The 27501-nt window shown below is 41.9% G+C and overlaps 1 protein-coding gene across 2 annotated transcripts in view; it reads left to right on the top strand.

The window, feature by feature from the left end:
• Positions 1-26439, top strand: part of LOC132693961 (uncharacterized) — a 183854-nt gene extending 157415 nt beyond the window's left edge. For both annotated transcript variants that reach the window (XR_013556684.2, XM_078449628.2), the window contains 2 exons: positions 7107-7406; positions 25100-26439. The gene's annotated coding sequence lies outside the window, so the exon portion shown is untranslated. The remainder of the gene's footprint in view (positions 1-7106; positions 7407-25099) is intronic.
• Positions 26440-27501: the final 1062 nt, after the last annotated feature.

Raw genomic sequence — 27501 nt, 5'->3', positions numbered from 1 at the left:
TTTGGAACATGGAAAATACTAACTATTTAACCTATATGAAAGGTTCATAGGTATCCATGAACTGTTCCTTCAACTTTTCTAAAGGTTTGACAATTTTCAAAATAAAAAGTTGGGGGAGAAAAGTTTGTGGGAGAAAACCAGCTAGCCCATCTGCATAGTTACTTCCCGGGAATGTTCATTGAGGAGCCCTCTATCCAACCTCACAGACACTGGGGCTTTTATCCTTTCAGGGACTAAGGGCTCACATCATAGTTTTGAGCCATTGGCCAATTCTCACCTGGGAAAGCCTCTGTTCTTTACAGTCCTGAAGCTGAAAATCTGGAGTAGGAGATGGATGTGGAGAGAAGGCTTGTTCAGAAAAGGAAGTAGTAAAACAAACATGCATTTGAGGGGGCAACCATTAAAAAGATCCTAGGAGGTAAAGTCCTTTCAGTTTTCAGCAGGCATATGGCCCGTTAAGCATCTGTGTAAATTTAGTAGGAATCTTGTCTGCCTAGATGATGAAGAATAAGAATTCCAGGGTAAAAATAATTCAGGAATTTATACCTGGAATTTCTGGGAGAAATTGATAGAACTAGGAGGAATAATTTCCTTTCAAGAATGGATTTATTAAGGACAGATGGGTCCTGGGGTCATTCTTCTTAGAGCTTAATTACCATGTTCTGAAGCAGTTTGAGATCTTAATGACTTGACTCCTTCCTATCCACTGGTGTCAAATTTAAAACCAACCACACAAAATGTTGGGGACAAAAAGTAGTCCAGTAAACAAACTTATTAATAGAAATGAAATTCCACAGGGAACACAGGCACACACAAGTCAGTGGGATATTAAATTCCTGTGATAAGTTAACATGGATTAAGCAAAACTTTTTATAGTGCAAGTTCTTAGTATCAAATTTTGAAGCACAGCAACATCTAATAATATAATTATAATATATTAACTATTTCTTTTTTTAATGTTTATTTACTTTTGAGAGAGAGAGTGAGCAGGGGAGGGGCAGAGAGAGAGGGAGAGAAAGAATCCCAAGCAGGCTCTGTGCTGTCAGCACAAAGCCAGACGTGGAGCTTGAACCCATGAATCATGAGATCATGACATCAGCCGAAATTAAGAGTTGGTTGCTTAATTGACTGAGCCACCTAGGCACCCCTATATTAACTATTTCTAATAGGTTGCAAATAATGCTAAAGGGCTATATTGAAGGAAAACATTGATTCACTCAATAAATAGTTATTGGACACACTTTCTGTTCTGCATTTGGGAATAAAGCCAGGGACATGTCTTCCTGGAGTCCACTCTCCACCAATGAGGTGGACTTAATATGTGGTGAGTTACAATAGTAACAAAGGCTACAAAAGAGTAGTTTGTAGATCTGTCATCTGGAATAGCTTAGATTTTATGAATGCTAATCATCACAAGAAAATTATCAAATGTAGAACTATTTTTTAATGTTAATTTATTTGAGAGAGAGAGAGAGAGAGAGAGAGAGTGTGTGTGTGTGTGTGTGTGTGAGAGAGAGAGGGGAGGAGCAGAGAGAGAGGGATAGACAGTATCTGAAGCAGGCTCCAGGCTCTGAGCTGTCAGCACAGAACCCAATGTGGGGCTCAAACTCATGAACTGCGAGATCATGACCCTAGCCGAAGTCGGTTGCTTAAGGGACTGAGCCACCCAGGTGCCCCTGTAGAACTATTTTTAATATATTTAAAGTTTTTCTGAAATGTTTTCATTGTAAAAAGACTTTAATTTTCTTTTCTTCTTCTTCTTCTTTTCCTTCTTCTTCTTTTCCTTCTTCTTCTTCTTCTTCTTCTTCTTCTTCTTCTTCTTCTTCTTCTTCTTCTTCTTTTTGAGAGAGAGAGGGTGCAAGTTAGTGAGGGGCAGAGAGGAAAAGAAGGAGAGAGAGAGAGAGAGAGAGAAAAGCAGGCTCACCCAAAGCCCAGCTCATGTTTACTCAAAGCAGGGCTTGAGCTCACCCAAAGCTGGGCTCAAGCTCACCCAGTGCAGGGCTCAAGCTCACCTGATATGGGACTCGAACTCACAAACTGTGAGATCATGACCTGAGCCAAAGTCAGATGCTTAACGATTGAGCCACCCTGGTGCCCTGAGGCTTTAATTTTCTAAGACAACTTTAAATCCTGAAGGTTGGGATTTTTGTTCTCTTGTTTATGTCTCCCACCATCATGCTTGCAGATAGAGTGATTGACAGGGTCAATAGCTATGCATGTGACTGTCAGCAGGAAGGCTGCTGGGACAATGCTCACGGTCCTCCATGCCACCAGCACGGCAGCATATAGCCAGTGGTTAAAGGTACCAATACTAGTGTTAACTTCTTGAGTTCAAGTCCAGGTTCTGCCACTTGGTAGCTGGGTAGTATGGGCAAATTACTCACTCAAGCTCAGTTTCCTCAGCTGAAAATGAAGATAGTCGTAGTACCACCCTCCCCAACTCTTTTTTTTTCTTTTAGCATCCTAAATAAGATAATGCAGATAAAGCACTTGGCAGAAAGTAAGTCTTCAATAGATTTTAAACATTTTTTTAATTTGAAAATCTAATTTTTTTTATTAAGCAATCCAGGAATCAGGGAGCATCCCATCTAGCAAAAAGAGGGGAGCTCCTTAGATTTTAACTATTATATGGTTGCTTTAATTTTTATGACTAGTCGATTGTCTGATCATCCCCACTCTGAACATGCTCACTGGCTTTTTGTTCTTATTTTTCAAGTTGAATGTAGTCAGGTCCCTGATTTCACACCAAATGCATTCACTTCTAGTCTTGTATGCACAGTAATCAAAGTGGGCTTTTACTGTCCTAGAGGTCAAAAACCATAAAATTTTATCTGTAGTATAAAAACCCAAAGCTGACATAGGAAAGGAAGTTGGAAAGTAGCAGAAATTAATACAAGAAGGTTCAGGCTTTTCAAAGGCAAATATGCAAAGCTGAGAATGATCTTTTCCCTGAATGAACATCTGGAATGACTGTATGTAGATTGGTACACTCATGATACCAGCAAGTGCCGGCTACTTCTGAGTCCATTGGAGCTTTTTTTCTAGCAACTTTGGGAAATCCACATCTTTATTACTTTTGTTTTTTTTAATGCTGGACAGTGTGACAGAGATGGCTGATTGTCTCAATATTCATTTCTCCCTTCTTTTTCGTTAGAGGACACTGATTGTTAGTTGGACTTTTGGCTACCCAGAATATGGACTACATTTCCCAAGCTCCCTTGCAGCTAGGCATGTGATCATGTGACTAAGTTCTAGCCAAAGGGCTGTGAAGAGATGTGTTCTTGCAAGGAAAGATGTGCTCTCCTTTCTTTTCCAACTGAGCCAGGATGTGGATGTTGTGGTGAGCTACCTGGACCATGCAGATGAGAATAACACCCTAAGAAAGGTGGAAGGAACTTGAGTTTGGACACTGTGGAGCAGCCACATTATATTAGAGAGAAATATAATTCTATTTTGTTTAAGTCATGACTACTCAGTCTCCATTAACTGCAGTTGTATCTAGATCATAAATAATACAGGCAGGAATGAATATGGAAGTAGAAGTGTCTCCTCAACACCTCCCCCTCACCATTGCTCTTTTTTTGCTGGCTTGAATCCTGGGGGGGAAATGCTGATGTGTGTGTGTGTGTGTGTGTGTGTGTGTGTGTGTGTGTGTGTATTGTTTTACTCTGTATGTAAGAATTCATTCACTGAACATACACAGTATTTATATTGAGAGTTCCAGGCATTTTACTTTGAATGTGTGCATGTGCGTGCGTGCACACACACACACACGCACACACATATGTACACTTACATATCAATCACAATTATCATGTTTAATAAGCATACAGTCTAGACTGGAAAATCTATATAATATGAGAAGTAATATATTGCCAAATGAACAAGATAATGAGCTCAGAAAGTTTCAGAAAGCCTGGGCCATCATTTTTACTCTGAACCCAATGAATTACCAATGAAAGTAGAAAGCTAGTCTCCAGAAGGACAAGGGATGGGATTTGACTTCATTTAGCTTTCCCCATTGTTTACAGAACACCCTACTCATAGCTTTCCTTCAGTTCTGTGTCAGGTTGCCCCCTTTGTGGTCTTCTGGCTCTTTCTTGGCACCCTCCTCTTTCCCACCCACATGATGCCTGTTATCTCAGAAGCCTGGCCCTCCTTCATCCCTTTGTGTGAGACAAGCAGCTGGCATCACTGTCCCAGTTTCATAGATAGAGCAACGGTCATTTTTCTATTGTTACTAGACCAAAGTTAACTAGTGAGTCATTCTAAAGTCCTAGAACCGGATCCTAATTCTTGTTCCTGGAATCATTTGCCAAACCGAATTACACCGAAGGTTCAAGAGGATGCTGGCCTTTGAACAGCTCAGTGAGGAATGCATTTGCGTGTGACTTAGTTAAAAACAAGGATTAACTCTCTATTGAAAACTGCTGGCCTGAAAAAGAAAGGGGAGAAATGTATCAATGTAAAATCATCTTCATACCAAAAAGATGCTTAACTGCTCTGAAAATGCACTGCAAGCTCTTTGGTTCATGGCTTCCTAAGTACTAGGTTTTTAAACAGAATATGTCTTATTTGCAGTTGAGGAGATCAATTTTCTTCCTCTTACAATAGTCACATATGTGAATTTAGATCTGGGAGGAAACAATTTATTTCCTTCTTTTCACAAGAGGATCTTTAAAGTATCTAACAACAACAACAACAACAACAACAACAACAGCAACAAGAATAAATTTAAAAGAAAGTATCTAACAGAGAAAAAATGAGCTTGCTCATGTATTAAAATTAGTACACAAGCCATTCCAAACACAAGCTGTTCATATTTAGTAGGGAGATGCTTTTTATGTAGCATTTTTGGCATAGCTTAGAATTTCCTAATTTTTTCCCCTTCCTTGTGTCTTTCTTTGCATCACATGTAATCCTGTTTCTTCATCCTTTCACGAACCCTCCTAGCCAACTTGATGAAAGGCACAAAGTGTGCCTGCAGTAGTAATTCTGGATTTAAAAGTAGAAACAACGTCAGTGTGAAGGCAAGTTAGAGTTTGAATATTAAGCTTAGTGACTTTATCCTTTGTTTCATAGCTATGGGAAAAGGAAAATTTTGGAAAGCGGAAACAGGATTTCTTACTTGGAGTCCAGGAACCCTTAAAGCTGTCTTTCTTATAATTATCACCTGCAACTACCCTTTGGGCTCTACCCAGACACCCTGAGTCAGGATCCCTGAAGATGGGTCATGGGAATCTTCTTTTCAACAAACTTCCCAGATGGTTCTTATATCCATTAATAGTTGGAGAGTCTCTGCTCTGAGGAGTTCATGGATGGTCTTTAAGGGCTTTATGAAGCCCCTCAATATGTATACAAAGTATGGTGCAGGTGCACAGGTGTGTTTTTCTTTTTCTTTAAAAAAATTTTTTTTTTAAGTTTATTCATTTTTCAGAGACAGTGAGGCAAAGCATGAGTGGAGGAGAGGCAGAGAGAGAGGGAGACACAGAATCCAAAACAGGCACCTGGCTCTGAGCTGTCAGCACAGAGCCTGATGCGGGGCTCGAACTCACAACCATGAGATCATGACCTGAGCTGAAGTCAGCCACTCAACCAACTGAGCCACCCAGGTGCCCCACAGGTGTGTTTTTCTAAGGGAGGTTCTCTAGGAGTTCTGTGACCCTGGAAAAGGTTAAGGGTCTAAATGGTCGATAAATGTAGGGAAAAAAAGTTCCGTCTCACTTATTAGTGAACAGGAACTAAAAAAATTAGTGAACAGATTGAAAAATCTGACACAGTGTTTGGCAAAGATCTAGAAAAGTAGGGATTCTCATACATTGATTATGAAAACCAACGGTTACAGACATTTTGGGGAGCACTTTGACAATAGCTAACAAAACTTAAAATACATTCTCTTTACAACCCATTTTAAGTAAGTACAAACTCTTGAACACATGAACATGACTTGCTTAAGGATATTCTATGGGGTATTGTTTGTTTATAATTGCAGAAAATTGGAAATAACCTAAATATTCGCCAATAGAAGAATGAATAAATAAAATGTAGTATAATAAAGTGTTCATTACTATAAAGTGATTACAAGGAATGATATAAAGCCTCATATTAATAATTATGAAAATAATGGTTAATACTCACATGTTTACTGGCACTAAGAGTTCTGCATATATTAACAAAAAGTCTGGACCCCAAAACATAATACTGAGTTAAAAAAAGACATCACAAAATGATACACATTGTGATACTACTTATGTCTAAAAGCACAAAATAATACTTAAATGATTTATCAATACACATGTAGTAAAAATATGAAAACATGGATTTCCCAAATATACACAAAATTCTCTATAATTGCGATCCAGGGTAGCACCAGGGAGGACTTATAAAACTGGGGGCATTTCAGTCTGCTTCAGTTTATCAGAAACCTGTCATTTTCTAAAGACCTGTAATTAACAAACATTTATATAGAACCGTACTCTTACAACCAGTTACCAAGGGGTGATGATTAATTTTATATGCCAACTTGACTGGGCTAAAAGGTGTCTAGATAGCTGGTAAAACATTATTTTTTGGTTGTATCTGTGAAAGTGTCTCTGGAAGAGATTAGCATTTGAATCAGGAGACTGAATAAGATCACTTTACCCTATGCAAACGGGCATCATCCAATCCATTGAGTGCCCTCATAGAGCGAAAAGGAAGGGCAAATTTGCTCTTCTCTTGAGCTGAGACGTCCACCTTCTCCTGCCCTCAGACATTTGTGCTCCTGGTTCTTGGCTTTTGGATTCATACCAGGACTTACACCACTGGCCCCAATTTTTTAGATCTTCTCAGAATTCATGATAACTAGGGAGTAAAGGGCTTGGTGTTGCCAGACATATGCCTTAAATTTAAGATTAAGAAAACTGGAGAAACTCAAAATATGCAATTTTTATTTAATAAAATCAAGTGTCTTTCCCTCTCTTCCTACCCCACTCCATATTTAAAAAAAAAAAAAAAAGGAAAAAGGGCTAGGAAAAAAAAATTATGGTTACTCGGGTAATTATTCTTTCAACCAGATTTCAAATTTAGAGCTCTTTACCTCCAACTTCTGTCCTCTTTGTTGACAGGATTAAGTGGACCTACAAGGATCTGCACATTTGGTCCCAGTACCCTCCCAGTTCACCCCGTATCCCACCCACGTGGACTCCTCATCCTCATTTTTGTACTGCCAACCTTTGCCTGGGAAAGGCTTCTTTCTGACCCTGCTTGCCTGGAAAAGCCCAATCATCCTTCAAGAACCAGCTCAAAGTTCACCTCCTCTGTGAAGGCTCCCCTGAAATAGGAGTTACTCATCCCCACATGCTGATTGAATACTGGCAGTGCCCTTCAGCCAAAGACCACCAGGAACACGCCAACAATGAGACAAGGTAGGTTTATTACTCATTGATGGAGGGAAAACATACTCCATGGGGCATAACAGAGTGTCACAGAGAACTTTTAAGATTTGGGCTTTGGTTGGGTGATTTGGGGAGGGTCTATTAACTCAAAAATCTTCTCTAGATTGGAAACCACCAAAGAGCAAAGGGCAGTTCTATGCTTTGGTGTTTTATGGGTGGCACAGTGACCTTGTTTTTGTCTTGGCATAGACAAAATTATAAATTACAAATTTGTAAAAATTTACAAATTACAAATTTACTGTGAACTTGTTTTGTTGTTCTTTATCATGGTTCAGAGTAAGTTTATCTGAGGTTGGTGTACTATGAGATTATTTATGTCCAACCGGAGAACAAGATGGCCTGGCTATGAGTGTCAGACCAGCTTGTAATACTATTGGGGTCTAACTGTGATTATTTGTGGGTGTCAGGGGCTGCTTTCCTTTTTCTTAGCACCTACAGTACAACAGTTATTGGACTTTGATATTGTTTGTGTGTCTTTTACATCACTCAGCATGTTGTATTGTGACTCAGATAGTGCTGTCCATCCAAACCCTCCCCGCCCCCCCAACAGTGGGGCAAGCATGGAATGTCAGTGGGACTGACCCCACCTCCAGCTTCAGTGATGAGCCTTGATTTGTCTAAAACAACCCAGTGACTAGTTCAGGGATGGGCATTGCAGATGATGTTGCCTGGAAATAGACACAGAGATTTGCATGGAAGAGAGTTAGTGGGGAAGGCTCACAGGAAGGATGTTAACGGAGAGGGAAATCCAATGGAGCAGTAGGGAAAGTTGACCTGCTGTGCGGTTGCAGTAAAGGCCTCATCTGATCCTCCAGGGGAGCTCTGGAGCTGGGATATCCCTTCAGAGAGGTCAGAATTGAGGCAGGGCGAGGCTTTTGTACCTGCCCATTGACCAGCAGTTTCTTCCCAAAAGGGGCAGGCAGCTCCTATTGGCTAGAGCAATGCCTGTAGAGGAACTCACTTATGAACCATCAACAATCACCCATCCCAGTGGTGGAGGATGGGAGTTTCAGTCCTGAAAGGAAAATCTGGTTGGTGTAGCCACTAAAATGGACAAATGTGAATAAGCTATTTTCTCATCCTACTGATAATTTCACCTTCTAGAAGACATGATTTTGGTGCCAATTCCATCCAACAAGGAGCACTTGGTAGGTGAAATGGAGAGCCTTGCAAAGCAGTTACTATTACTTATTTAAACACATTGCTCAAGGCCAGCCCAGTTGGGAGTGTTCTTTGGATACAGTGATTATTTCAGGGAGCTCAGGAATTTTTTGGTACCTAAGGGTAGAGAAGCATGTTCTCCTCCATTAGATGCCAGAATAAAGTGTATAGTCTCAGTTGCTGGTTGCATCATCAGGACAAAACCAGCATATAGACCGTGGAAGAATGGAGAAACTTGTAGAGAAATGAGGGTGGTAATAGTGGACTGGACCTACATCAATCATCAGGCCACAGGTGATTGTGCACCTCTCTTTCCAATTCTGTGTTTCGTGATTTTATACTCTTCACTCGAAATAGGCCATGGTGGGAGTATTTACAACATGGAAATTGGCAAACACTGTAAGTCAAGGCTTTGTTCTCCAGAGAGTCAGTTAGTTGTTGTACACACTTTCCAGCAAACCACTAATGGAGCCCTAATCAAACCACGCCTGAAGCCTGTCCTGTTACATGACAAGACTTTACAGTTACAGGAGTCAATAGATTCTCTTTATAATATAATCTGTTTTGACTTCTAATTACCACATATTATTGTTTATCGATTTGTACTTTCGTTTTCTCCAATAAGCTGAAAGCTTCCCAAAAGTCAGGGAACATATTTTTCTTTGAATTTTCAGTGCCTAGAACATAGTCAATATCCAACATACATTGAATACATAAAGTAGAACGATCCTTGAACTGAAAAGGATCGAACAAGCACTGATAAAAAGGTAACAGACATTTAAGATGAGTGAAAGTGCAGGTGTTCAAACTTGTCCATTTTGTTGGCCTAAAGAAATTACATTCCAGAGTTGAGAGAATTATGACAATTTTTGGATGTGGGAGAGAAAATGAAAGATAGGCAAATGCCCATCTGGTTTTTTAAGAAGAAAGAAAGCAAATTCTGCAAGCTGTGTAGTTTCCTGGTTATCTCACATCAGGTTCTAGAACAGATTGTTGAGGGGCGCCTGGGTGGCTCAGTTGGTTGGGCGACTGACTTCGGCTCAGGTCATGATCTCGCGGTTTGTGAGTTCGAACCCCGCGTCAGGCTCTGTGCTGACCACTTGCTCAGAGCCTGGAACCTGCTCCGGATTCCGTCTTTCTCTCTGCCTCTGCCCCACTCACACTCTGTGTCTGTCTCTCTCAAAAATAAATAAACATTAAAATAAATAAATAAATAAATAAATAAATAAATAAATAAATAAATAAAAGAGATTGTTGAAATACTAGTGAAGGAGAAGAAGCAGTGTTCACCAGGATATGCTCATTAATAACAAAATCAAAAAAACAAAAAGCAAAAATGGACAGCCAAGGGTTTGCATGATATGACATGGCCATAGAGTTAAATTTAATGGGGATAAATGAAAGATACTGTATTTGCGTCCAAAACACCAATGGCACACTGTCAGGATGTGACTTGGCTTAGCAGCAATATGTACAACAAAGGTGGAGAGATTATACTTGAAAATCAATCCAGTTTGAGTCACCTATGTAATGTGACCATGAAGAAAGCCAATACAATCCTGGGTTGCATTAAATTAAGCTTAGTCTGGTCTTGTGACTTACTGATTGATGTGCAAGTCTTACCTGATGACCTAAACAGAAACAGATCCTGTTTGAACAGCATTTTGAAAAATTAGTTCTCCTTCCTCCCTCAAACCTGGCAGAGTCTTCTTGTGGAGACACCAGTGTGTGTGATTCAGTCAGGGGTAGTACCTGCTTATGAATCACGTTGGTGGCTGCATGGAGAGTAGGGCCCACCCAGGTTCAGGTGATCTGTCTGTCCATTCATGTGCCATTACCATGCTGTATTATTTATAGAGACTTTGTGCTGTGTTACTATCTGATAGAGCTGGTCCTCCTTCGTAGCCCTTCCTTTTTAGTGTTTTTGAGAAGATTTTTGATGGTGTCCATGATCGACAGACTCCTATCCTCTCTGGCACCTATCTCCCCATTACACACCAACAGGGACTATGTATGGATGAGAAAAAGGAAACAGTGCTTCTGGGCATTCATCTCTCTCTCTTTCCCCACCTCCACACCCCTTTTTCTCAAGGACTCTTGGTGAATGTGGGCTTGGCTGACAGACAGCCACAGCCTGACTCCCATTCTTGGCTGCTTATCACTTGTGATCCTGGACAAGTTCCCTAAAATCCCTAAGCCTCAGTTCCCTCATCTGTTAAGTGGGCAAAATGATGCCTTCCTCAGAGTAGAATGAAGGGAAATGAAATGCAGAAAGCACTTATCCCAGAGCCTAGTATAGAGAAGAGTCTCCATACATGGCAGCCGTGTCTGCTGTTGTTCTTGTAGGAGATGGTGCTTTGTTTGTATAGTTCCTGTTACTATTACCATCAGACACTCCTTTATTTCCTTTATTCTGGTTCATGAATTTGAACGGGAAGAAATCATATCTCTATTTTATTCAACCTTTCTTTGAAATCTAGCTTTTCCTTCTGGTAAGAGTGCAGGCAACTTGACTGCAGTGGTATTAGCACTGTGACTTTGTGGCCATTGAAATCACAGATCTTTTCACATCACCTGATAGTTATTGCAGACATCTCAAAATATCTCCCATCACTCTTTGTTTTTTTTCTTTTTTTAAATTTTTTTTTTTACCGTTTTTATTTATTATTGAGAGACAGAGAGAGACAGAGCATGAGCAGGGGAGAGGCAGAGAGAGGAAGAAACACAGAATCCGAAGCAGGCTCCAGGCTCCGAGCTGTCAGCACAGAGCCCGATGTGGGGCTCGAACTCACAAACCACGAGATCATGACCTGAGCCGAAGTCGGACGCTTAACCGACTAAGCCACCCAGGCACCCCATCCCATCACTCTTTGAAATGACAGTAGCTTTTTGACCCTTCATCAGGTCTTAGTATGTAAAGCATTGATTGGGGTGCCTGGGTGGCTCGGACAGCTGAGTGTCCAACTTGGGCTCGGGTCATCATCTCATGGTTCGTGAGTTTGAGCCCCACATGGGGCTCTCTGCTGTCAGTGCCAAGCCTACTTTGAATTCTCTGTCTCCCTCTCTCTCTGCCCCTCTCCTGCTCATACTCTCTGCCTCAAGAATAAACCTTAAATTTTTTTTTTTTTTTTTTAGAAATAAAGCATTGCTAAAGTAGTACACATATTACTCTGGTACATTACTTAAATGTTTGATGACCATAACGGTGTAATTGTTTTCTTTTGTAATTTTATGTATTTAAAATATTATTCTGAGAAGTTGTCTATAGGCTTTACCAGCTTGCCACTGGGAGCCATGGCACATAAAGGATTAAGTGCCCCTGTGCCGGTCAGCTCAGTTCATTAAAGAGCAGTGAAGGTCACAGGGGCTCTCTTGTAAGGTCAAGATCACTTCACCTCCCTTCACTCTATGCCTCAGCCCCAGAGACTGGCAGCATTTCCAGAGACACAGAAGGGACTAAGACCCACCCAAACAAGCCCGTCTCTGGCAGGAAATAGAATGCCTTGTGGATGGTGGATTAGCTTTGGCACAGCATTATGGGAGAGGCGGACCATTTGGATATGAAAGCTGATAGTTGGCAAAGCAATAAAGGCAGAATGACTCACTTGTAACTGGTGGCGGGACCTGTGATTGATCAGCAGTCCTTCATTCGGACTCTCTCTCTCTCTCAGTCTAGGCCTTTTTTTTTTTTAATTATTTATTTTGAGAGAGAGCAGGGGAGGAGCAGAGAGAGAGGGAGAGAATCCTAAGCAGACTCTGCGCTGTCAGAGAGGAGCCCCATGTGGGACTCAAACTCACAAACTGTGAGATCATGACCTGAGCCAAAATCAAGAGTTGGACGCTCAACCGACTGAGCCACCCAGTGCCCCTCTCAGTCTAGGCCTTTTGTTCTACGTCAGGCAAGACTCCACACTTCCTATTCCTCTCTCTCCTCATCCCTACTCATGTCTCTTTTTCCATCTTGTCTCTGCTTCTCTCTCTATTTCCTTCCCTCATTTTTTCTCCTCCTCCCTCATTCCCTTTCCCCCACTTCTACAGGGAAGAAGCAGTAGAAAATTCTGAATTTAGTATTGAGCACATAATGGACATTCTTCTTTATGCCTGACCTCATGTTCTTGACACTGATACTTGTTGGCTTTGGGCCTGTGCTCGCACCCCTTTCTGTCATCACATGCACACACACACACACACACACACACACACACACATACTCTCTATCTCTTTCTCTCTGACACACACTCGCACCTCAGAAAGATTATATTTATAATACCCTCGGGTATTTCCAAATGCCAGTACTCATTTTGGGAGCACACTTGTCTCTCCTGCTTGGAACAAACTGAACTTTCCACTGGCTCAGAGTTTTGAAGTTCTTCCGGCTGAGGGAAGAGTGAGAAACTCCAGGGGACCAGCCATATGTCAGAGCACTATCAACTTTCTACTCTGAGGGTCGTGCTCACCAGAGCAGAACATTTGTTGAAGGATTCGCAGCCACATTTGGCCCAATCAGCTCATGTTGGGTCTTTTAAAAAAAAAAACTTGCTGGTGGAAAGGGCTTCTGGAGTAGAGAGACCAGGTGTCGAGTGAGAATAGATCCTACCAGGCTGACACGGGCCATCAGAAATGATGTTTCGGGGCACCTGGGTGGCTCAGTCAGTTAAGCATCTGACTTGGTTTCAGCTCCAGTCATGATCTCACAGTTTGTAAGTTCAAGCCTCGCATCAGGCTCAGCTCTGATGGCATGGAGCCTGCTTAGGATTCTTTCTCTCTCCTTCTCTCTCTGCCCCTCCTTTCTCTTTTCTTTCTCTCTCTCTTTCTCTCAAAATAAAAATAAATAAACTTAAAAAAAAAAAAGAAATGATGTTTCTGAAGCCTAGAGAAGAGAAGGGTTTGAAACCAATAAATCCCCAAAGGACAAATGATAACTCTCACTCAATGTCTGTGAATTAATCTGAATTCACTTTCAGTCTGGAGTGAGCTGAAGGCTCTCATTTCTCAAAACTGGACTCAGGGCTGCCTTTATGCACAGGCAGATTTGAGCAGTTCCTCTCCTCTTCCCCAAATTTAGCTGTTCCATGAAATATCCTTAAAGGGGTTCAAAACAGTCATTCCACAATTAGAGCTATGGCTTGAAACCTCATTCCTGTGAGAGTTGACTCACTGACTTAATTCACACTAAAGTGTGAATGACTAACCCAGGATTCTTTCCTTTCTTGCAAACAGGTTTATGAAATAAATATAGTGAGAGAGAAGGCAGGATACTCAGAGAGAAGGAGAAGGAGGGAGAGAGAGAGAGAGGGAGGCAGATGTTTGAGAGGAAATTGGATGGAGGGACATAGAAAAATGAGATATTGGACATTTTATAACTTCATAGATTTTTAACTTTATAACTTTATAGATTTTACAACTTGTATGCTCAGAGTTGGTCCCAATTAATTTTCAGGAGGCAATTGCCTAGCTTAATTATGGATAAGTTTTTAGCACTCAGTTTCAACTGTACTTTATATTGGTTGGTTTTCTTAGCCTTTCATATGAGAAGCTCTTTAGTGGGTAAAATGGGAAGGTGGCAAGAGAGAGGAGGAGGTACTGAATTGGATCAGAACCGTTGCTCAGAGGATGATGTTTCATCACCTTCCATGTAATTTTATCAGCTGTCATTTCAAACCAGTAAAGAAGCTCTTCCCTTCTACTTCACAGTAAGCAAATCTAGGGAGAATCCTTTCACTTCCCCCAAATCACCATTCTTTAAGTGGAATTTATTTGAACAATTTGCTCTGTGTGAACAACGTTGATGTCTAGTCTGGCTTCCATTTGGTTCCTGTGTGGGTCACTAAGCCAAAGGGCATAAGATGTCACGTGTTCCACATATAAATACCACCTGATTTGAGCTGTTCGGTGAGCTCCAAGGTCAAAAGAAGGATTACCAAAAACAGAAAAGTATCGCTTCCAACACGGGATATGCTGTACCACATGCACAAGTCCCACATGCATTAAGTAGTTTGTGTAGTTTTTCATGACCTTGTTATCAGGGTCTGGTGAGCTTTTCAGCGAAAGTCACTTTGCACTCAGCCCAGCTTCTTAGCTCCCCAGGCAAGAAGGCAAAGAACATGGAAGAGGAGGAAATGGGTTCCAGGGTACCCTCTGCCTTGAGAGGCTTCTCCCTCTGACATCTGGAAGGGAAGAGTGTGGTTGAGTTCAAGGTTGCGGCCCCCGGACTGAGACTTGGAGAGAAGAATTTCCTTCAGATTCCTCTCCCTTTGGTAGGAGAGTAGGGCTCCAGGCCCAGACTGGGGGGCTTGGTCTGCTTCTGTTAAGTTGGAGGACGGGGGTTGGTCAAAAATGTCTGTCTGATTAATTCCTAGTCTTTCTGGCTTGAAAGACTAAATTGCAGTACTTGAGTACTGTCAATGTAGCACTATATGTTTTGTATTTATATATGTTTTATTATTTTCTTGCTTTTTCTGGACAGTGACTTTGTTTCCTTCTTACCACTCAGTATGGACATACCGTGTGATCACCCGTTATAACACTAGCTGACATTTAGCACTGTGCTTTCATATGGTTCTCACGGTGTGGTCCCTGACCAGCTGCAGCAACATCCCCTGCCTGGGAAGGTAGAAATGCAAATTTGCAGGCCTTACCCTAATGAATGGAACCTCTGGGGGTGAAGCCCATAGTCTGCATTCCGACAGGTGCTCCAGGTGGTGCTGACAGAACCTCAAGCCTTCAAACCTCTAACTCTGAGTTAGTGAGTTTTTCATTCATTTAGGAGCAACGCTCTTACATGTATTCTCTCAGATGTCATGTTGACCCACCTCTGCTTTAGGGCTGGAGAAGTGGAGGCTTAGAGACGTGATGGGGAGGGTCCAGGCTACTCTGCTCCTGTAGTTTTTCTTTCTCCTCTGCGTTTCAGAGCTTATCACAGGATGCCTCTGCCTCTGCTGGCACGCCGGAAGGGAGCTATCCTGGAACACCACTCAGAACACTTCCCCACAGCCTCGGGCAGGAGAGCAGCGCTGGGCAGGCTGTTGAGTGACAGTTGATTGACAGCTGGCCTCATCTGCTACCTTGCCCTCCTGGCTCCCCTCTTAACCTCTGTTCTCCTCTCTCTGCTGTTGCACCTGCCGAGATCAGCTGAGCCACTGTGGCTGCCTGTCGTTAGAGAGGAGCTCTGGGGCCCGAGAAAGTTGGGTGGATGGAATGGCCTCTCCTTGGAAGCAGGTTCTCTTTAGGTTCAAGGCCTTTGGGAGATATCCACTTAGGACATGGGCAGTCTTGCCTGTTTATTTAGGGTGTGGACTGGGAGTCAGGACAGGAGTTTTATGAACAGGGAGGGAGTTTTGTTGTGTTTTTACCTTTGTGCTGATTCTTTCAGGGAAGTTGAGTAGTGTGATAGAGAAAACTGTGATGAGAGGAAAAAAAATCAATTTTAACGAAGTAAATGTAGGTTCACTTTCGTTTGTAAATATGTTTCTTCCATTTGTTGTTACTCCATCCATAAGTTGCGTGCATATAAACCTTAGATTCAGATTCTTTAAAAAAAAATTTTTTTTTTACATGTATTTATTTTTGAGAGACAGAGACAGAGCACAAGCAGGGGAGGCACAGAAAGAGAGAGGGAGACACAGAATCTGAAGCAGGCTCCAGGCTCCGAGCTGTCAGCACACAGCCCGACGCGGGGCTTGAACCCACAAACCGCGAGATCATGACCTGAGCCGAAGCTGGACACTCAACCGACTGAGCCACCCAGGTGCCCTAAAATCTTTTTTTATTCACAGTCAGTGTTGCTTTCTTTCAAGGAGGCACAGAAACTTAGTATCTGCCAGTGTGACGGTAGGTTCCGGCTGCCATACACAGGGTAGGTGGTGGCTTCTGTTAGTTGATAGTTACTGATGGACAGCATGTACCCCTCATTCTGTGGTGCCCACACACACAGGCATATGTATGCATACACACATACTCACTTGCATGCATGTGCACGCGCACGCACACACACACACACACACACACACACACACACACACACACAACCTCTTATGTCTTTTTAACTTCCCAAAGCCATTAGACATATAAAATTTGCCTTAACCGAAAGTTTGAATAACAATTCTGAAATAATGGATGATATCCATTCAGGCAGTTTGATGGCTTAAAGCAAGACTGAACTTCCTACGTCTTGAAAAGCTTATTCCCAGAAATAAAGCTAAGTGGGCAAAGGAAGACCTATCTCTCCCTGCTGAATAGGAAACAAAACTGCACATATTAAATGATGTCTCCAAGGTGCTATGCTGCTTGGAACAAAGGTGCTGTAGACACCCAGGCACTTCGTGTTAAGATTGAGCACATAGTCTCAATCTTATAAGGCCGTGGTAAAGTTGCCTGAAAATGAGTCAGCAGGACTTTGTGAGCCATTCATTCCCCTAATAAAACACCCTCCTCCCTAATAAAACATCTCTTGCCTCTCTCTTTTGACCTTGGGCAGTCTATAAAGGACAATGTCCTTCCTTTGGGATTATCTAATCTCTAAGAGAAAATGCCTTGCCCTCCTATATTGCTGGCGGGAGCGTAAAATGGTGCAGCTGCTGTGGAAACACTTTGGCGATTCCTCAATAAGTTAAAAACAAAGTTATTATGCGTGTTTATAACCCAGAATATTCCACTCCCAGATATATAGTCTAAGATAATTTAAAACATATGTTCATACAAAAACTTGTACATGGGTGTTCACAGCAACATTATTTATGATAGACAAAAAGTGGTGACAACCCAAATGTTCATCAACTGAGGAAAAGAAAAACAAATGTACCCACACAATGGAATATTACTCAACCATAAAAAGGAATGATGTTTTGACACATGCTATGACACAAATGGGCCTTGAAAGCATTATGCTAAGTAAAAGAAGTCAGAGACAAAGGGCTGCACACTGTATGACTATATTTATATGAAATGTCCAGATTAGGTGAATCCATGGAGATAAAAAGTAGAGTAGTAGTTGCCAGGGCCTAATGGGAGAGGAGAAATGGGGAGGGACTGCTAATGGCTATGGGCTCCATTTTGGGGTGATGGAAATATTCTGGAATTATATAGTGATGATGGCTGCACAATAAGACTATACTAAATACTCCTGAATTACAACCTTAAAATAACGAATTTTATGGTATGTGAATTATATCTCTCTTTTTTTAAAGCCTTAACAGGGCTCTGCCAATTTATTTTTTTCCTTTTGGATTAAGACAGGTAAGTAGAATGCATCTCAACTTGGGCCTCTGGTGAAGTGTTTATTAGGCTGAGGGCTCTCTTTTGCCCTTCTTGATATGCTCTATGGAGCTGGAGGAGCAGATACTAAGAATCCAGAGGTGTGCAGGAGAGCACGGATGAGAGCTGGATGGGTCAGCTGCAGTCTTTGGGGAAGAGCAGTACTCTCCATTTACTCCGTCGACAAGTATCCCCGGAGCCCTTTGATGGGCTGAATCTTGTGTGATTACTAACATGAGTAAAACCAGTCTCCACCTTCACGAAGGTCAGGTTAAGACAAATGTGTTAAGCAAACAATCATAATTCAAAGTGAGCTACCTACTACAGGAATGTACAGTTGACAGGAGAGCTTGTGGAAGACATTGGGGGGTGGGAGGGTCGTCCCAGCCTTATCAACAGGAACAAAGGGGAGGAAATAGGAATGATGGTGTGCTTGGGACAGATGGGGAAATGGCCAGCATTTCATTGACATCCTTAAGGCAAGTAATTACTCAACTCTTAACTTTATCTTTTTTTTTTTTTTTTTTTTTTAGTTTATTTATTAATTTTGAGAGAGACAGAGACAGAGCACATGGGGTAGGGACAGAGAGAAAGGGGGAGAGAGAGAATCCCAAGCAGGCTCTGTGCTGACAGCTGCAGAGGCCAGCCCAGGGCTCAAGCTCACCAATCATGAGATCATGACCTGAGGCCAAACCAAGAGCGTGTCACCTAACTGACTGAGCTTCGGTGACCCTTAGTTTTGTCTTTTGTAAAGCTTCTTTCTAAAGGTTATATATGCACTGGCTAAAGTTTTGAACAGATCAAGAGGGAACACAGTGGATAGTTATCTTCCTTGGATACCCTTTCTTCTAATTGTCCTCTCCAGAGGGAACTATCTTCAGATAGTCTTCCCTCTTAATAGATCCCTCTTTGCTTTATTTTTGAGAGACAGAGACTTCATTGTCAAGACTAGATCACAGAGAGTTAAAATGAAATTTTAAAGATGAAATTCTATAGATTGGTTGGTATTCATTTACCTGATTCAATTCCATTCAGTTCAGTTCAATTTGCCCCAACCAATTCTGTTATCTTTACCTTGTGGCAGGCCTTTCATGTCAATTAATTGATTTTAGTGACTTAACAAAAAGTTTGGTTGTTAATTCACTTATTAAAAAAATATTTCCTGAGTTTCCTACCAAGTGACGAGCTCTGTTCTAAGACTTGGGGATAATGTCGTGAACAAGAGAGACATAAAGTCTGTCCTCAGGGAGCTAATTGGGGGGTACAGAAGATAAGAAAGTCAGGTCAGGGGAACTACTCTACATTATCTAGTCTTTGGAGATGTGATATTTGAGACCTGAAAAACAAGAGCGAGCCATGCAGATATTGGATGGACCACACAGCTAGTGCAGAGGACCTGTGGTGGGAACCAGTCAGGCATATGGAAAGAAACAGAAAGGAGGCAAATCCTCAGAGGAGGAGTGGAGAGGGAATGGGCTTGTATTTGTTTGTTAGGGCAGCTGTAACAACCACAGCCTGAGTGGCTTAAGTAACAGAAATTTATATTCTCAAGGTTCTGAAGGCTAGAAGTGCAAGATCAAGGTGTCAGCAGGTTTTATTTCTTCTCAGGCCTCTCTCACTTCCTTGTAGATGGCTGCCTTCTCCCACTGTCTTCACATGGTCTTTCCTCTATCCCTGCCTGTGTCTAATCTCTTCTCCTTGTAAGGACACCAGTCACACTGGATCAAGGCCCACTCAGATCACCCCATTTTACCTTAATTACTTCTTTAAATACCCTATCTCCAAACCAATCACAATTTCTGAGGTATTGGGGGTTAGGACTTCAATATATAAATTTGGGGGGACACAATTCAGCTCATAGCAGGGCTGGTAAAGTCTGAAAAGCGTCTAGATTGTGTAGGGTTTTGTTGGCCAGGGTCAGAAGTTTTATTTCAGAGTGATTAGGAACCATTGGAAGCTTTTAAGCGGGGAGGGGGGCAGTGTCTGATGAATATTTGGGAGTTAGTTTCTCTGGAGATCCCAGCAAGGGGAACTAAAACCCCACTGGCCCCAAGCCCAGAGGTGATCTTCTCTATCGACCCAGGGCCTGGATTACATTTTCTTCATCCTGTTCACTGTTCTTGTTTTTCAGCAGAGTTTGCACAAAAAGAAAACAACACACTCAGGATAGTATGCCTCAATATTCCAAACAAATTCTGAAATGCATAAAAGCTTAACCATAAATACACATTTTGCAAGACTCTCTGATCTATTTATGGCACAAAAACCTCCTAAATAGAGGGACTGGATCAACTGCAAATAGCCATTGTTGACTTTCTATGAGTACATTGGCTATCACGATGGCTTGTGTGCCGTGGGGTTGTTACAAAGACACATTTCTGTGTGCTGGTACTTTTCTGTGCTCCTCAGTGGATTTTGTTTTGTCATATGGGTCAAGATCTCCAACCATAAACAAAGAGGAGATGTTGGCTTGAGAAATACCTACTTTAATTTGTTAATAAGCAGAGCTGAAACTGGAAAAAATAATTTTGTTATGTAAACAAAAGTTTGTTGTTTGGTTAGTGCAAAGCATAACTCTTGCAAAATGCTAAGGGGACATGGTCCCCATGGGCGAACATTTAAAATGGCTTTGGAAGAAAAGAAACAGCAGCTCTGTTTATTGTGCAAATGTAGGGAATGTCAAAGCCGAATCGTCAAAATTATTTTCAACAACTGAATGCCATTTATGAGCTGTGAGGTACCTACTTCAACAAAACTCTTTCAAGTTTAAAGGGAGAAGAATCTCTTTTTATGCATCTAAAGACAGCATCAAAATTAACATCTGAGTTATAAAAATAGTCCATGAAACAGATGACTTGATTCTGTGACTTGATATTTTACCAGATAAAATTCCAAGTGAATCTCTTTTCTCTTTTGCATTTTTGAGAGCTATTTCCCTTCTCTGGTTTGGTCCTCTGGTTAATGTGTTGAGGCAGGCTCTTGTCAGCCAGATGGAATATAATCTATATTTAGAGCTTCCATTAGCTCTTGTGTTTGAATGTGCTACCATGTCCTAATTTCAACACAAATATTCTACAAGAGTGGATTGCCATTTATATTACTGCTGCATAGTAAAGTCAATTATGCTAATACACCTTATTTTTTGTGAAGCTTTTAAAAAAACTCATGCATATTCCCTTTTTATTGGGTACCTATTGATAAATGGGAAGTTGTTAACTTGATAACATTTACTAGTTTTCAGACTGGCCAGCCTTAGTTCTGGTTTCTCTCCATGTCCCTTCCAAGCTGGTTTGGATGCTGGTTAGTACCTCCTTTGCAGCTTGGGAGAGTTCAGCAGCCCAATTAACTTTGAGAATGGAAGAATGAAAAATGGAACCAGTCCATCCTCAGCTAAAAGGTTCATTTTGCCAGAGTAGTTCTTTTTTTTCTAAAGTAAGAAATTATTGTGTTATCCCAAATGCACAGGTACTACTGTGCCAAAGTGCTGTGGAAAGCTTAATGCTGGACTTCCCTAAAATCAATTGAGTGTTAATGAAAGTTTGGGGGTAGCAGAATTCAAGAGAAAAGTACTCTTTGTTTTATCACCATCTCCCAAAACTATATAGTGGAAAGCTCTGCTGACATTTATAAAAATAACAACTCCCCTTGCTTGTGCTGGACAGAATAGAAAGCCATTTCACAAGCTTTCTGCATGGAATCAGAGTAATCCTCCTGGTGCCCCCTGGCAAAGACCTCTTCTGGGTGAACAGAATGCTGGCATTGTCATCAGAATCCTGGGAGCGAGGCCTTGGACCAGGTCTTGGGATTTTAATAAACATAGCAGATGAACAACCTTCTGGAATCAGAGTCTTTAACAAAACAAAACAAAAGTCTGAGGCTACAATTACTCGAAGGTTTATTTGGACCTTGGAAGGGAGATGAGGAACCTATAAATGGCCTTATGTACAGGAGAAGGCAGATAACCAAATTCATGCTTGTTCTCAATCAGAGCAGCTATCTGTACTCAGAAGAAATATCTGCTGTGTGATTTGTCACATGGAGGAAAAGATCAGGGGTTCAGTGGAGTCACCAGAAAAATTGGGTTGTGTCATTTCCAGGCACCAAGGTCAGCACAGAAGATCAGACATGGGTAGACGTCTGGTGTTTGCTCATTCACAGGTCAGCTGAGACACACTTCTTGCTACCATGTCCTATGACCCCTGGTTGGAGAGGATGATAAGTGCAGACCCCAAGTTACACCAATAATTCTCAGGCCCAGCTCCTGCTATTTTTATGGGGTCTTTGTTTTCTGCTCACAACTGGACTGCAGCCACTGCTGGCTCCCCTCCTACTTCTCTGCCTGCTTTTCTCTGCTTTCCTCCTGGGCCTCTGTGACTCTTGATTCCAATTCCAGTGGGTGGATTTTTTGCCCCCATGCTTCCAAGCAGTTCTCTGACCCCAACTAGATGTCCTACAATTCAATTCAATTCTGACATCATGTACTTGCAGACAGTGCCAGACCCTATAGGAAAGGATTCAGTTCTCTCAAACCCTGTCCTTTTGGGTTTTTATGGAGGCTTCATTACCCAGGCATGATTGATTAAATCATTGATCGCTGGTGACTGATTCACGTCCAGCCCGCGCGCCATGCCCCCCCCCCCCCCCCAAGAGGTCAGGATTGGGGAGAGGTAGGAATGAAAGTTCTGACCTTCAAATCATACTGTTGGTTCCACTGGAAACCAGCCCCCACCCTTAGGTGCTTTCCAACTGTCACCTATTAACATCACAAAAGACACCTTGATGGCTCTCATCACAGGAAATTTGAAGGGTTTTAGCAGGTCTGTGTCAGGAACGGGACAATGGCCAAATATATATTTCTTATTATAAACCACTTCCTGAAACTGTCACTTAAATGTTGACATTCCCCGGGGTGTGCCCTATAAGCCTATCTGTTCTCACTTTATGTGCAGACCAGAGCTCTTTCTCTGGTTCCATAGATGTCTCATAGTCACTACTGAGTGATCTGAATTCATCATGCTCCCACCGCTGAGATTGTGCCTTCTCCTGAGATCCTCATCTCTAATAGTGATGGGGATTCATGGTGCTCGTGATATTACCGGCTCTGTTCCAAGCATCTGACATGCTTTACTTCATTTCACCTTTTCGAAAACCTGGTACAGAGGGTACAGATAGTATCCCCATTCCACACATCTGAAGCACAGAGTGATTCGGTGCCTTGCCACAGGTTCAACAGCTAGCTGTAGGTAGAGCTGGGGTTTGGCTGCAGGCTGTGTAAGCCAGAGCCCATCTTTTGAACAACTCTGCTGTGCCACTTGCTGTTTGCATTCACCCAGGTCAGAAATCCGGTCATCATTTTTGATCCCTCTTCTCCCTTGGCTGCCTCTTCCAATCCAATGCCCATCTCATCACTCTTACCTCCTGAATAACTTCACTGTCACCACTGAGTCCAAGCGATTGCCCCCTAACTGGATACACACAATGGGCTCCCAACAGCTCTTCCTGCCTTCATCTCTTTTCTGCTTCCCACCCCATGTACTGCTGACATTACAACCAAAGAAATCTCTCTAAATTGTAAAGTCACTGTGTCACTCTGATAATTAAAATGCTCCAATGGTTTCCTGTTGTCCTCGGGTCAAAGTTGTTAAGAAATAAACTGAGGCATATTAAAAGTTTTTCAAGTTTATTTGAGCAAAAATCTGTTCTAATTGGAATAGAATCCCAAACTGGAAGTGGTTAGGAGTGCTTCATTGACAGGAGCCAGAGGAAAGACTTACATAGAGTGGATGTAGAAGCCAAGAAAGGAAATTATTTGATTGGCTGTAACTTTAAGCCTAGGTATAAGCTTGTTTGTAATTGGTTACCCTTAAGTTTCACTTTCTTAACTTGGAGGCATTTACAGGCTTAGATTTTGGTTTGCTTATGTCAGTCATCCTGGCATTTAGAGCCACTTCTGTCTAAAGGCCTCCTTTTTAAAACTAATTTAACACCCTTAACATTACGAAAAAGGCACGATTTGGCCCCGTTCTCCTTTCCAGCATCATTCTTTCCAGACTTTCCTCTCACCTTGTGCTGTCCACATGCTCCAGTCTTTCTGAATCTCTTTCCTTTCCTGATTCTTAGAAGGGCACCTGCTCCCTGTTACTCCTTGGCCACGGGTTGTCCAATCCCTTTGCCTGAAACACTTTTACCTTTTGCTTTACCTCATTTGCTGCTTCTCATCCTTTGCGCTTCAGGATCTCCTCCCTAAGAGCCTAAAGGGAATTTGGTGCCTTGGCTGCGTGTTCCAGAAGAGCTGCTACTTGCTTTGTGCTGGTTCTGTCCTAAGTACTTCAAATATATTCACTTGTTAAATTTCACAGCAACCCTGTGAGGTAGGTACAATTAGCATTTAGCAGATGAAGAAGTGGAAGTACAAAATGTGTCTGTCATAGTCCACCAGGAAAATGATGCTACTCTAGTAGCTCACCAGAGGAAACTTGATACAGGGCTCTACTACGAGGGTATGGCAAGAGCACAAAAGGCAGAGGACCGGCGGCAAGGCAACCTGGGAATGAGCAACAGTAGGAAGCTGCTTTTGCAAGTTACAGGGGTGGGGGTGGGTGGCTGGCGTGGAGGGGATGTCACCAGAGCTGAGGTTCTTGGGCTGCCCAACAGGAATTGGAGCCCAGGAGGAGACGCGGCCACTTCCAGAGCGGCCACCCCAGAGAGGGGACGAAACGCCTTGACATTTCTCTCCTTTTTACGTGTTAAGCTCTACCACTACATCCCGTTGGCCTAGCTAACCCGACACTCGATGGCAGAAATGTCGTTCTCAGAAGTCACAGGGAAGATGGGGACTGGGTTGAGAGCAAACAGGCAAGAGGCAGACCCAGAGAAGTGAAGTAATTAGCCCAAGGTCGCACGACTTCTAGCTAGAGCCCAGGTAGTTTGTTCCCAGAGTGGGCACCCTTAATGACTTGCCTTAATATCTTGCCTCTCTGAGAACCTTAGGCAAGGCACTGAATCCCTCTGCCTCTGATGTATAAAATGTGGATAATAGTACCCTCTGTATAAGGCTATGAAAAAGATTAAATGAATTCAAATATGTCACATACTTTGAACAGTGCCTGGAATAACACATACACAGTCAATTTTGGTCACTCTTGCAGAGACAGGGATCTCAGGAGGAGGCAGTGGTCTGGGGGTGGAAGCTATGCCACTGCCGTTCCAAGCGATTTCACTATAATGTGGTTGTTGTCTCCATTCCACAGATGCTAAAACTGAAGCCCCAGGAATTTGACTTGTCCTGGGTGACACAGCAAAAATGGAAGTAGGATTCAGGACCTGGATCCAGAGCAGGTGTGTGTAACTACCATATTGAAATTCCTGTATAATAGACGAGCTAACCTGAAGGCGGTGGCTCAGTCTGTACCTTTCGCCTATCTTTCCCTAGCTCTAGTTCAGTGCCCGGTGCCTAGAAGGTACTCACTGCATGTCTGCTTCATGAGTTTGCTGGTGCCCAGGGAGAGGGGATGTTCCCAGACTTGTTTCTGGACTTCTCAGTCAGCAGTGAGCTGACCAGTCCAGTCATGGGCTGCAGGCACAGCCTCTCTTCAGAAACCGATTGTACACTGTCTCCACAATGTATCCCCGAGAGTCCCAGCTTGGGCATTTCATCTAGTTCTGTGCTGTCTTCTCCTGACTGCCTGCTCCTACAGGCCATCTGTTTTTCTACCTCGCTGAGGGCTCCGGGGGTGCCAAGGCTAACAGTTACAACGGGGGAAATTGCCACAGGACAACGTAAGAGAAAATAAAATGGGGTAAAAGGTCACCATGGGAGAGTTCTGGAGAGCACTGAAAGATCCTAATTTGGAAGCACATCTGGACATAAGATGGGACGGAGAATTACACTTGCTAGGACATGTTATTTCTATTTTTATCTGTGTAATTGACTTGGTGTATGAAATGGAAGCAAATCACTCTTTTCTGCCTGTTTAAGAAGGCAAAGAAATTTACGCCAAATGTTGGAAGAGCTGTACTGGATTAATTACTGACTTAAGTTTTGGCTAACCTCGGTGTTTGATCCTTTGCAACAGTATGCTTTGGGGATGCTGTCCTTCCTGAATTTTCTCTCATCTTGCCAGCTGAAAGAGTCAGTCCTCTTGTGAGAAGCCAGTGTGTGTTTATTTAAGAAGCAGTATGAATTAGGTGTCTGATAATGGTTCCCTTTTCCCTTTCGCTGTGTACAAAGGGAGAATCAAACTGCTCAGTGCTTAGAAGCACCTAGAATTTCAAGGCACGTTTTTTATGTCCTCACTTCACCACTGCCACATGCTTTCTATCCTATTTTCTTGGTCTTTTATCCCTCCTCATTTATATTGTAGTAGATTGCATCTTGCTTAATTGTATGCATCTTCATAAGCCACCCTCAGTCCTTCCTGGAACAACACAAATAAATAGATACTGACTCAAACGTTTTTATTGTAGACTTGATTCTTCCCCTTGTTTTAGTGCAGTTCTTTGAGTTACTGACAAGCATCATTGTCCCATTGCTTTCTTAATGAACTCATGTAGCAGAGGCCTTTTTAAGGCAAAAAGTTAAATATTAGGTTCCAGGATTCCTAGCTGAGAGAAGTTGTAATTTAGAATTGGTTGATCAAGAAATATATGTTGAGTGGTTGCTGGAGGCAGGGAGTGGGGGGCAGGTGAAATGGATGAAGGTGGTCGCAAGGCACAAACTTCCAGTTATAAGATAAATTAAGTTCTGGGACTGTAATGTGCAGCATGGCAACGAGGGTTAACGATACTGAACTATATATTTGTAAGTTGCCAAGGAAGTAGATCTTAAAAGTTCTCATCATAAGAAAAAAATGTGTAATTATGTGAGGTGATGGATGTTAACTAAACTTATTGTGGTGATCATTTCATAGGATATACAAGCATCAAATCTCATTATGTTGTACTCCTAAAACTAATACAATGTTATATGTCAATTATGTCTCAATAAAAAATGCACAAATGACCCCCCCAAAAAAATCAGATACACATTTCAACAATAATTGAGTCATCAGAAATGATAGTGAGTGACCAGGAAGGAGTGTTTGCTGAAATGGTAAGGACCAGAAATGAGGCAGTCCTAATGTTTTAATACCGGCTTGCTATGCACATTCCTATCCATTACACTTATTGTGTTTTGGCATTTGATTTTGTAAAATTTAAACACGGTATACAGTATAGATCAAGGAGAGGAAATCATTTGAGCAAGTAGATTAATACAAATAAATACAATTTAATACAAATTAATTAATACAGATTAATACAAATAAATCCACAATGGTCAGTGCTGAAAAACAAAGAAAAAACATATGCTGAAAATTTACTTGATTTTGCTAATGTTTTAAAATGAGGTTTTATTTTATTAATACATATACAGAAATAAAATTAAGGAATTTTTAATTTATCAATTATATCTTATTAATCACAACCAATCTGTATACATTTGAAAAATAGTTGCATATACATACGGAACTTGCCACAACTTCAGAGTGCCCCAGAAGCTGATCCTTGCCAGCTAGGAACCCATCATTTTACCTTTATTCCGTTTTCAAGGCATATTCGATTAGGTGCTAGTGTCTCCAATATATACTAGAGTGTTTTCTTTTCATGAAAAATG

The sequence above is a fragment of the Panthera onca genome, chromosome B4 (genome assembly GCF_046562875.1).
Source record: "Panthera onca isolate mPanOnc1 chromosome B4, mPanOnc1 haplotype 2, whole genome shotgun sequence".
NCBI classification, from domain to species: domain Eukaryota; kingdom Metazoa; phylum Chordata; class Mammalia; order Carnivora; family Felidae; genus Panthera; species Panthera onca.
The sequence above is the reverse complement of the archived record's forward strand: the minus strand, read 5'-3'. Positions and strand labels throughout refer to the sequence as shown.